This window comes from Pleurodeles waltl, chromosome 6 (genome assembly GCF_031143425.1).
Source record: "Pleurodeles waltl isolate 20211129_DDA chromosome 6, aPleWal1.hap1.20221129, whole genome shotgun sequence".
Lineage (NCBI taxonomy): Eukaryota > Metazoa > Chordata > Amphibia > Caudata > Salamandridae > Pleurodeles > Pleurodeles waltl.
In genome coordinates this window covers 164143375-164153854 of record NC_090445.1, presented here as the reverse complement: position 1 = coordinate 164153854, position 10480 = coordinate 164143375, and the positions used below count along the sequence as shown (strand labels likewise).

The following is a 10480-nucleotide window of genomic DNA, read 5'->3' as shown; positions in this document are numbered from 1 at the left end:
TTGGGGGGAGGGCTTGTAATTGATCGATTTTCCTAGTGATCCAAGAGTAAATCTTGAGAGTCTGGGCCTACCCAGGCAGAGTGGTGATCCTGCCCAAAAGATTAATCTTTATGTTTGATTTTCTTTTGGGAGAGAGAGCTGAGATCACAATGTGTCTCTAGTGCCGTAAATATAATCTCTGCATAGTGTTCTTTTTGGATTTCATCATGCGTTTTGGACACCGCCTAGAAAAAAGTCTAACCTGTTCTCTAATCCACTGGCTTCGAAAACAAATTAAAAGTAGAATAAGCATTGTGGTGAAATAATAGATTTATAGAACACAGCCACGTGCGTGTAGCTGTCAGTGCAGATCGACCTCCAAGACCAGAAGAACAAGCTGCTGCAAAGGAACTGATACAGATCTACAGGTTTGGCTTGAATGTCTTCTTCCTTTCCTGCAGCCCAGACACACCTACCTGATACAAGAAAAAACCTTTTAATGGGCCTGAGTTAGAGTTTGACAGAGAAGTTAGTCCAATGTACACGTGACAAATCACTCTGTCCACTAAACCCTGGGTTTGCTCACCTGATTTAGAGGCTGACATGCCTTTAGTATGCACCAAAGGAGCTCCCATTCCGTTGAAGGAAGGACATTACACTATTCAGTGTAAATTTTGTCTGTTCATAATTCCAGGAAAAACCTGGCGCTGAAGGGTAGAAAAAACATTTTTCCCTGCACACTCTGAGTCATTAGTTTTTTGTTTTTCACAAACAAACTCCCCCTTTGGAGTTTATTTTTGAAAAACAAAAAGATGTTAAAAGTTTGATGGATGGCCATCAAACCTGACAGAGATGACCACTGGGCAGAGATTATCTTTAAATTTGATGGATGGATACCACCCGTCAAACCTTAAATCTTATTGTGACAGACATGATGCAGTGGCGTAACGAAAGTTGAGGGGCCCCACTTGCAAAGTACATGGAGGGGTACCCTATTCGAACTCACACAGGAGCTCCCAGGCCATGGTACTGTGCTGAGGGGTCCCCCTGGAGCTCAGGAGACCCTCGCACTGGTGGTGCTGCCGGGGCCTTTGTTACACCACTGACATGATGACTGCATTATGAGCACGCAGAGCTTGACTATGATGGAAAACCGAAGACTCAACTTCATTACTGGAATTGGCAAAGTGTCTGAATGATTCAGTCTCTTGTGAGACTTAGGGCCCAATTTTAAGAGTTCGGCGGACAGGAAAGTCTGTTTGCCAAACTCCCGTCAGGGTGGCCGCTGCCTTCGTGTCGACCACCCCGCTGGAGCTATTAAGAGTTTCCTGCTAGGTCAGCAGGCAGAAACCTCAGTTTCCACCCGCTGGCCTCGAGGGAAACAGGCTACATCATTGTCTCTTCCTCATAATCGAGCCGGCAGCAATGCTGTAGCCTGCAGAGTCCACCAGCACCCTGGCAATGTTCACTGTCTGCAAAGCAGGCAGAGAACATTGTGACGGTGCTGGGTAGGGGGGGCTCCTGCACTGCCCATGCGAGTGCATATATTATAAACTACACAGGGTAACCCAATAAAAATCTGACGGATCTGGGTTTGATTACGTTGCAAAACAACATTGATCCAACCGGAAAGACCCCCATCAATGTCTAATCCAATTCTAACAACAAGTCCCACAGCATAGATACAAAACCACAATTAAAAAAAAAACAACATTGTAATTTACATTCACTACTCCATATTTAAAAAAATAAAATAATTTATTAAATATGAAATATACTTCCTACCATATCAAAAACAGAAAGAAGGACAGACAGAAAAAAGTGCAAAAGATAAAGTACTTGTGATTTAAAGATGAAAACGACACCAAATCTCCCACATATCCAATAACACATTACATTTTTTTTAAAGCCTGTTGGTTGACCATTTCTCCAAATTGAGTCAATGTTTTTTAATGTCCGGGTTCAAATCCCCATTTTAGTCCTCCACTCATTTCCAAAAAACCAATTCAGGTTACAATATTATCGTCAATGTTTCCACCCGATAAAAGTTCTATGGCCAATTCCGGGCTCCAAAAAGGGTCTTCCACAGGACTAACAGATAGGAAACATCTAAATAAATACAAAAATTAAATCTCAAGATTGTATTGTAGTATTACTTTTAGTTCCATGATGTATGGGATCCACATAATCGCTCACCTAAAATCAACTACTCCTTCCAGTCACCATTTTGTTAGTTCTAGCCCCAGATTTCTTCAGACCTGAGAAAATATATAATAAACTCACTCAATTAGATGCTCTCCAATTAGTAGATCACTTCCTAAGTGACCACTCAAGGGATCTCTTACCATAATGTACAAAAATCCAATAACCAGATCCTGTTCCTCAATTGGTTAAGGCCCTGCGTCCTCCTGCATCGTTATTATTTCTGCCTTAGGGTCCCTTTGAATAAACATATACTATTCTTTTTTAGATATCATGACTCCAAAATGTTGTCATATATATATAAATGTATAGCTTTACAGTCACCAATACTTATGTTTTATATTATTCTGTTATTGATTATTTTGTAAAGGTCATAATGTCTAGACAAAATGTCTAAAACTTCCCATTATACCATACTCAAATCACAATTAGACTCCTAACTCTCTTATCTTAGTCATTTTAGCTAATTAACCAATGACTCCATTTTAACCATATCACCCAAACAACATTTTAACCATTCTAAAAATATGATCATTATTAATGCTCACACATCTTATCCACTTCGTACAGCCAGACATTATTCAGACACAATCGCGGAGTAAAATTGCCACAATACCTTATGCTAACAGTCTTTGGTGTACTCCACATCAGCGCGGCTCCCGTCTTTGAAGCTCTAAAACGCGCGAAAGGGAAACCGCATTTAAAAAGCCGGCGTCAGCGTCCACGTGCACAACGCTTAAAAATATATAAATATGAATGCGGACGTGCAAATCGTCCTGCTACCGCGAGCATAGGAGCTCATGTCTGAGTTCCACCATGTCACCGTAGCATACATTTTCATCGCAACTATAGCCGCACATCTATCATTTCACAGCTAAACAAAATACTTAAATTACAAAATACCACATCTTATTTTGGCCACAGATTGCAATCAAAGCACATCATGATATCTGTGGAGGATATAAACCCCCCACCCTACATGACTATTAACATATTATTATTGAAAACAAGCTTCCGAATTACTCACATAAAGTCCATTAGCATAGATATTTAATCAATCTCCATGCTATTATTTAGATTATTCTGCACATTATATCGACCAAATTACTCCCATCCACTCATTCGCACAGATATTTAATAAGCCTCTATATCAATGTTAGGATTATTCTGACCTCTTAGATTCCCTAACCTCATGTCATGTTTCTCTCTCCTTTTACAAGTGTCGTAAAGCATAGTATAAGGCAGTGACATCTTTTGTATCCCAACAGAGTTTCTCCAACACTCATTGACAAGAAACTCTTAGCTAGACAGACGTCAGGCCTGACGCATGGATATCTCCTCATACTCGTTCAGACCCTGTGAAACTGAGTCCAAAAGATGAATCCATTTGCGAGTGCATGGGCAGTGCAAGGGCCTCCCAGTGGCTCCCTTCACCTGTTTTCCACCAGCCTTTTTGTGGCGGTAAAACCACCATAAAAAGGCTGGCGGAGAACAAGGTCAAGATCCACAGGGCAAAGCTGCATGCAGCGCTGCCCTGGCGGATTACAATCTTCATCGCCGCTGAGATCATGGATCCTGGCAGTGCTAGCGGAACCCTGGCGGTCTGACCACCAGGGTCTTAATATGGTGGTCGGACTGCAGCAACCGCGGCCGTCCTAACCGCCACCATGAGTGCGGCAGTCCAAAGACCACCACACTGGTATTGAGGATGTTAGTGTGGAGATATGAAAGGCTACTGAATACAAAGGGTTAATTCAGATTTACATCAGAACTACTGTCAGACAGGACAAGGAGACTTACGGCCTGATTTAGATTTCAGTGGACGCGTTACTCCGTCACAATGGTAATGGATATCCCATCCACCGAAATATAAATCCCATAGGAAACTAGATTTATATTTTGGCGGATGGTTTATCTGTCACCGTTGTGACGGTGTAACACATTTGCCGAAATGTAAATCAGGCTCTTGATCTCCCCAGAGGCTACAATCAGGAAGACAAGAGGGTAACAACACGATGATCAAGCCAATAGTGTTTGAACATGAAAACAGCCCTGCCTCCATTTGATTCTGATCTTCTCAAAGTGTGGCAACATAAGTAAAACATCACGTGACAAAGTCAATTGGTCTTGCCAGTGACACTGGGGGCTGACCTAATGGCTTTGCACAGTGGCTAAGTTATAGTTTATTTTGTTAAAAAACAAATCAAAATGCTTTCCAAGGCAGTTGCACTGTGTGCACATACATGTGTGCACACGTATGGCGGTTAATGTTAACAAAACCCATGCCATGAAAGCCACTGTGTGTGTTCATGCAGGCACTGTGGCTACGTTAGAATGGGATTTAACATTAAATCAATGTGCATTTCAAGAAGATTGCAATGTGAGACAGGCGGCCATCTTAGAATGTTTTTTTTTTTTAAACAATGGAAGCAAGGGACTTCAGGAGGGGACATGTAGGTGCAAGGGAGCATTTTTATAAAATAAAAAAGGGGGATGGTAAATAAGGAACAAAGTAGCCACAACTGAGGGAAAGAAAATAGTCACTCATGCGCTGTAATGCATAATGTCAGCAGTGGAAAGATACTGGTAAACTGCCTTTACATGTCCCACCCTCCTTAGTTATATGGTGGCCCAGCTAATACATATTATCCACTCCAATTTTACTTTTATTTTTATAGCTATGCCGCTTTCCTCATAGATCCAAAACATCATGCAAAGTTTAGTCATATTACTTTACAGTCGCACCAAAGAATGAAATAACATTCAGGAAAAATGTAACATTTTTCATCCCATTTAGAGTTAATTCATATCCCTTGGAAAAAAACATCAGACCATAATACCAACCAACCTGTATGCCAACCAGACTGAACGAGTCCTAATGAGTGATGTTAACAAGCAGACAATTTCATAATTTGTACTTGAAAAATATGGGATGAGACATTCAATCACCTCACACAAAAATGTGAGCATCACCCCCATCTTGTTTGGGGGTTAGGGCTCGAGCCTCATGATGCTTCCAAATGATTCTGGTCAGGAGCCAGGGAGAAACTGGTCACAGACACACACGCTCATTAGAAAGACATGTGGTATGTAACTACACCAGCGTCAGATCATACCGTGCCATAGTCACAGAATCATACAATTCAAACAGGGAAAGCAACAGAGATGGTGGAAGACTAGGCAATGGCACCTAGAGAGCAACAGACCACGGTCAACCATTGGGGTGTTGAAGCAAATTTAACAACTAATAATTCTGTACTTTAACAATAGAGAGATGCAAGTGTAATGCTCCTCCCATGTTAAATGTAACACAGTTTTTAAAGTTGACATGAATGGGCTTAGATGAGTTTAAACTGCACTTTCAAAGGCTCTCGTGTTTTCCATACACCTGCCTGTGCACCGAGAGCCGCAGATACGACCTTCAGTATTTCATTAATTGATAAAGTCCAGCTAGTTTTACAGTCCTGCTTGCACCGCATTAACTGAATGTTTCTGTGTGTTCGTGTTTCTGAACGAAGTAAAGTTTTAATTAAAGTATATATCGTGTGGCTAAACAGAGATGTTGTTTATATTTGAATGTGCCTTTGTTTTCTGTTGTTGGGCATAACATGGGATTTTTAAGAGATGTGGGGTGATGCTTTTTCTGTTTTACTGATGGATAGCTCAGCGTAGCTTTTGCATCGTGCCACACTGACTGTACAAATTCTCTTATTTAGATTGATTTTTAAGAACTGTTCAGTGAATAAAGCCATGGAACTTGTCTAGGTCTTAATTATACACCTCTAGATATGGCTCTTGCCAGAGCTGCATCATGTGCCCAGAGTTTCCATGCACAACGCCTGATCCAGATGGTTTGGATTCAACTCTTTCATCTTCTCACACTGTTGTGTTCACCCCACCAGTTGCGACCCCTTCTCTGTTACACTAGACACTGAACTACATGTCCCCGCTAGCCACCATTGTCAGAAGCTACCATCGTCAGAAGCTACAGAATAAACATCATCCCCTATGCTGACAACACCCAACTCATTCTCTCCAACAAACAAGACAAGGCGAGACACAACTTTCACGACGGTATGAAAGAAGTCGCCAACTGGATGAGAGACAGCTGCCTTCAACTCAACACAAACAAGTAAAAAAGTACTCACCCTGGGCCCTCACCCCAAAGCATGGAGCAACTCCTGGTGGGTGGCCACCCACACTCAGAAACCCCCCCACCCCTGCCAGCCAAGCCCACAACCTCGGAATCATCCTGGACCCCGACCTCAGCATGAACCATCAGATCAACTCAGTCACCTCCACCTGCTTCCGCACCCTCTGCCTCCTACGCAAGACCTTCAAATGGATCCCCCTCGGACACAGAAAGACCGCCACACACACCCTCATCACCAGCAGACTGGACTACGGCAATGCAGTCTACGCCTGAATCAACAAAAAACTCACCCGCAAATTGCGAAACATCCAGAACGCCGCCGCCAGACTGATCCTCGACCTACCCCGACACTGCCACGTCTTGCAACACCTACGTACACTCCACTGGCTCCCCATAAACAAAATAATCACTTTCAAGATCCTCACCTACGCAAACAGAGCCCTCCCCAACAGTGGCCCAGCCTACCTTAACCAGCGACTCAGCTTCTACATACCCCACAGAGCCCTACGCTCAGCCCAGCTCTCTCTCGCAGAAGTACCCTGCATCAGGAAAACCAGAACAGGAGGACGCTCCTTCTCCTACCTCGCAGCCACCGCCTGGAACGCCCTACCCATCCACATCAGACAAACCACCTCCCTCCCCAGCTTCACGAAGGAACTGAAGACACGTCTTTTTTAATCCACCTCCGGTACACACTACACTCCCTCACCCCCCACCCCCAGCACCTTGACACCCTAACGGGTGAATAGCTGCGCTTTATAAACACTGATTGATTGATTGATTGGATTGATGGGTCCCAGGGCAATCAGGGTTTACTTGGCTTCAACTGTTTCAACCAGAGTCTTTTTAAGTAACCCCTTTAGCACTTGACGCTCAAGGTAGCGAGACAGAGTGGTCCAATAATTGCTCAAGAAGATCCTGATCCGCAGAGACCGTAACAGCACTGACTACCACTACCAATTCAACCAGTACCTTCACTTTAAAATGTGCCATCTCTTTTAACCAATTACTGCCAATCCGTTGCTGAAACATGAATACTGTCAGTTGCATAGTGGTGGCCTGGTACAATGGTTCCCATCAGTGCCTTTTTGGGTCTGTCCTTCACATACTTGTCACTATCCCTGGCATAATGACGGTAGAAATCCCTGCCTTATGAACCTCCCTGATAGTTGATGGAAATGAAAAATGGACATGAAATTCAGAATCTTTCTATGTGAAAAAATAGTAACTGTGAGTTGTTGGGGGAAAGGACATGCTGGTGTTTGGGACCGAACTTGTATTAGCTAAACGTAAAGTCTTATATTTTGGGTCAATTGTATTGTTTTTTCATGACAATGGAAATGTCTCGTTTTGGGGGGAATTGGTTTATTTGTGCATTTTTTTTCTCACTTTCATGGCATAATATCTCTCTTTCCAGAAACTGTAAAACTGATATTTCAAGCAAAAGGACAACTCTTCTGAAATACGTTTAGATTTTGTATGTGATCGATAATTCATGCTGAGTTCAGGATGCCTATTGCCGTTTGTATTAACTGGGTACAAGAGTGTGATTAATGCTATGGCTTTTATTTCTTGGCTTTTTTAGAGAAGCTTCATTGTTAAACGTTACATGATATTATTACTTCCGGTGTCTGAAGCCTGAGGATGCACGGTTAGTGTAACCTGTCTGCTGCAGTGAGCCTCTAACCTCTACATAATTTATCAGTACCAAAACTGTTTACAGGGTTTATCTAGTTACATTGTCTAAGGTCTGAGATTTTGAAACCTGCATACTTTTTAATTTTTCCACCTTTCTTCTGTCATAGCACATGAACGAGATTCAAATTGCTTTAAAAATGTTAGGCCGTGTGAAATTGCGTAATCAGATATTTGAACTGTCAGTAATAGAAATAGCTAAAGCTAAAAAGCTCCTGTCCTGAAAGCAGGACAAAAAACGCTTCTGCAAACGCAGTAATACATGGCTGTGTACAGTGCTTAATTTGTGCTTGTTGTTTCCGGTGCGGACCACGGCACTTATTTTTGAGGGCCGGCCCTTATCTTTCTGACTTAAGCATTAGCTGCGAGCAAAAGACATATATGGGAAAGACGGAGAAAGAGAAAAACGAAAAAGCATCACAAAGGGAGAAAGCAGAAAACTGCAAAAGTGAGCTGAAGGGGTAGGGAGTGGCTTTAAATGTATTGAAGAGGCCCGAAATGGCTTCAGGTTTACGCTACGTTAGAGTATTCCGTGTTCGCACATTTAATTGCAGCAGCCGCGTCGTTAAGAGGAGGGCTTTGAGCACCGGCACCTTTTTATTTACAAATTAAGCACTGTGTGTATCAACATCTACAAAAATCTAACCCCACATAGCGATCTGTTTGAAGCCACTAACAGCTATTACAAGACAATGTTCTTAGCATTAGGATTCGGCCTGCTTCCAATGAAGGATGCAATACCTTCATGAGCTCCAAACCAGCTTCCCTGTCATGCAGGCTTGTCCCGGGCCGCAGGAATCCTCTATGCACTTGATATTTGCTCACCTCTCGCAGGAAGCTCCTGCGGAACGTGTTTAATGTAAATGGAGTCTGAACGTGTTGCCAAGCCATGTTATTCTCTTAGCAGGGACAAAAACCCCAAGTAATGGCATGCCCGACAAAGTTAATCATCTTTGCTGAACAACAGTACTAGGCAGCTGCACGCTCAATGGGCGGGAGCGCACTTTAAAACGGCATATCCCCGCGCGCAAGTACCAAGGGACCCAAATTTAAAAATCTTCCCAGGGAACAGCATCATTTACACTATTGTGTACCCTTGCGCTTTGCTAATTTAATGTGCTCAGTTGAAGAGACAAAATCACTTTAGATTTTTTAAGAATTTGTGTTTTGTAGTATTAATGATTGTCAGTTCTAAAATTAGATTTTTGTTTTATCACATCATGTACAGTTTTAAGTAACTATACCATGATTAAAATTTACCTACTCGGCTTACCTAGGAGATTAAGCTTGACAAGCCACTCTTTTCAACATCCTTAATGCCCCCGAGGAGGGTAAGGTTTGCCTGGCACCCCACCAAAGTATTGAATATTTCCGTAGTGCCTCTTGAGACTCTCTTGATTGTTAGCCAACTTCTGAAACAATTGTGCTGCACAATACACCATGTGGTCTCACTTATGTAAACACATTTCCTCAAGGGAGCAGATGCTCCCCGTCCACATTTCTTAACAGCTTGCGCACTTCTCCTGCTCGGTCAAAAATGAACGTATTATGCTGCATCACTTTCAGACTTCACCACACCAGCCTCCGGCGGTGACTGCTAACACCGAGACTGAGCTTTACATTGGACCCTGGACTTTCAGCAGTTTTACCCACCTACCTTAGTCACATTTCCCCTAAACATGGGAATTATCTCCGGATTTGTTGCCTAAAATGAAACTTTAGATTCCTTAGCCCATATTTATACTTTTGAGCGCCGCATTTGCGTTATTTTTTGACGCAAAAGCGGCGCAAAGGTACAAAATACAGTTGTACTTTGTAAGTTTGCGCTGCTTTTGCGTCAAAAAGCGGCGCAAATGCGGCGCTAAAAAAGTATAAATATGGGCCTTTTATTTCATAACTGTATTATTGTTTAACTAGATGCTGTCATAACACAGACACTTCCTCTAAGGACAACCTCCAGCCTTAGGTGATCTACTAAGAGTGAGTCAAGGTAATCTTTGTAAAAACAAAGGTAACTGTGGGTCATATTTATTGGGTCTTGTGGGAGCGCAGCACAGCTGAGTCTGCAGTCTCTATTCCCCAAAGTTTAACATTCCATTTCTCTTTGCGATTTTTCGGCTGTATTGGTAATGCCTTTGATGTCTGACAACTATCAAACATTCCCTTAACATAGTTAGATGGCACGTGTGATTTATGTTGAGAAAATGAAGATTGGCATGTCTACCTTGTCAGTCTTGATGGTAAATGTGACTTATTTTGAGAAAATGAAGATTGCCATGACTACCTTGTCATTCCTGATGCTTTGAAAGTGGAAGGCCGTTGAGAAGCCAAAAAGTATCCTTATTCCTATAGAGTGGCAGCCTTTATGCCAACTGCTGATGTACATTTACAAGGATTTATTTCGGCCTGGCAGCAGCTGTGTTTCAAAGTTTCAGGGTGGAACTGTTTCTG

At 42.5% G+C, this 10480-nt stretch overlaps 1 long non-coding RNA gene across 1 annotated transcript; it reads right to left on the bottom strand.

Annotated features, from left to right (window-relative positions):
- Positions 1 to 1764: 1764 nt before the first annotated feature.
- LOC138301890 (uncharacterized) lies at positions 1765 to 6687 on the bottom strand. The gene is made up of 5 exons (XR_011205144.1): positions 6625 to 6687; positions 2798 to 2854; positions 2325 to 2418; positions 2176 to 2237; positions 1765 to 2088 (listed from the first exon to the last, which is right to left on the bottom strand). It is a non-coding gene; the product is annotated as an uncharacterized lncRNA (long non-coding RNA).
- Between the last annotated feature and the right edge of the window lie 3793 nt (positions 6688 to 10480).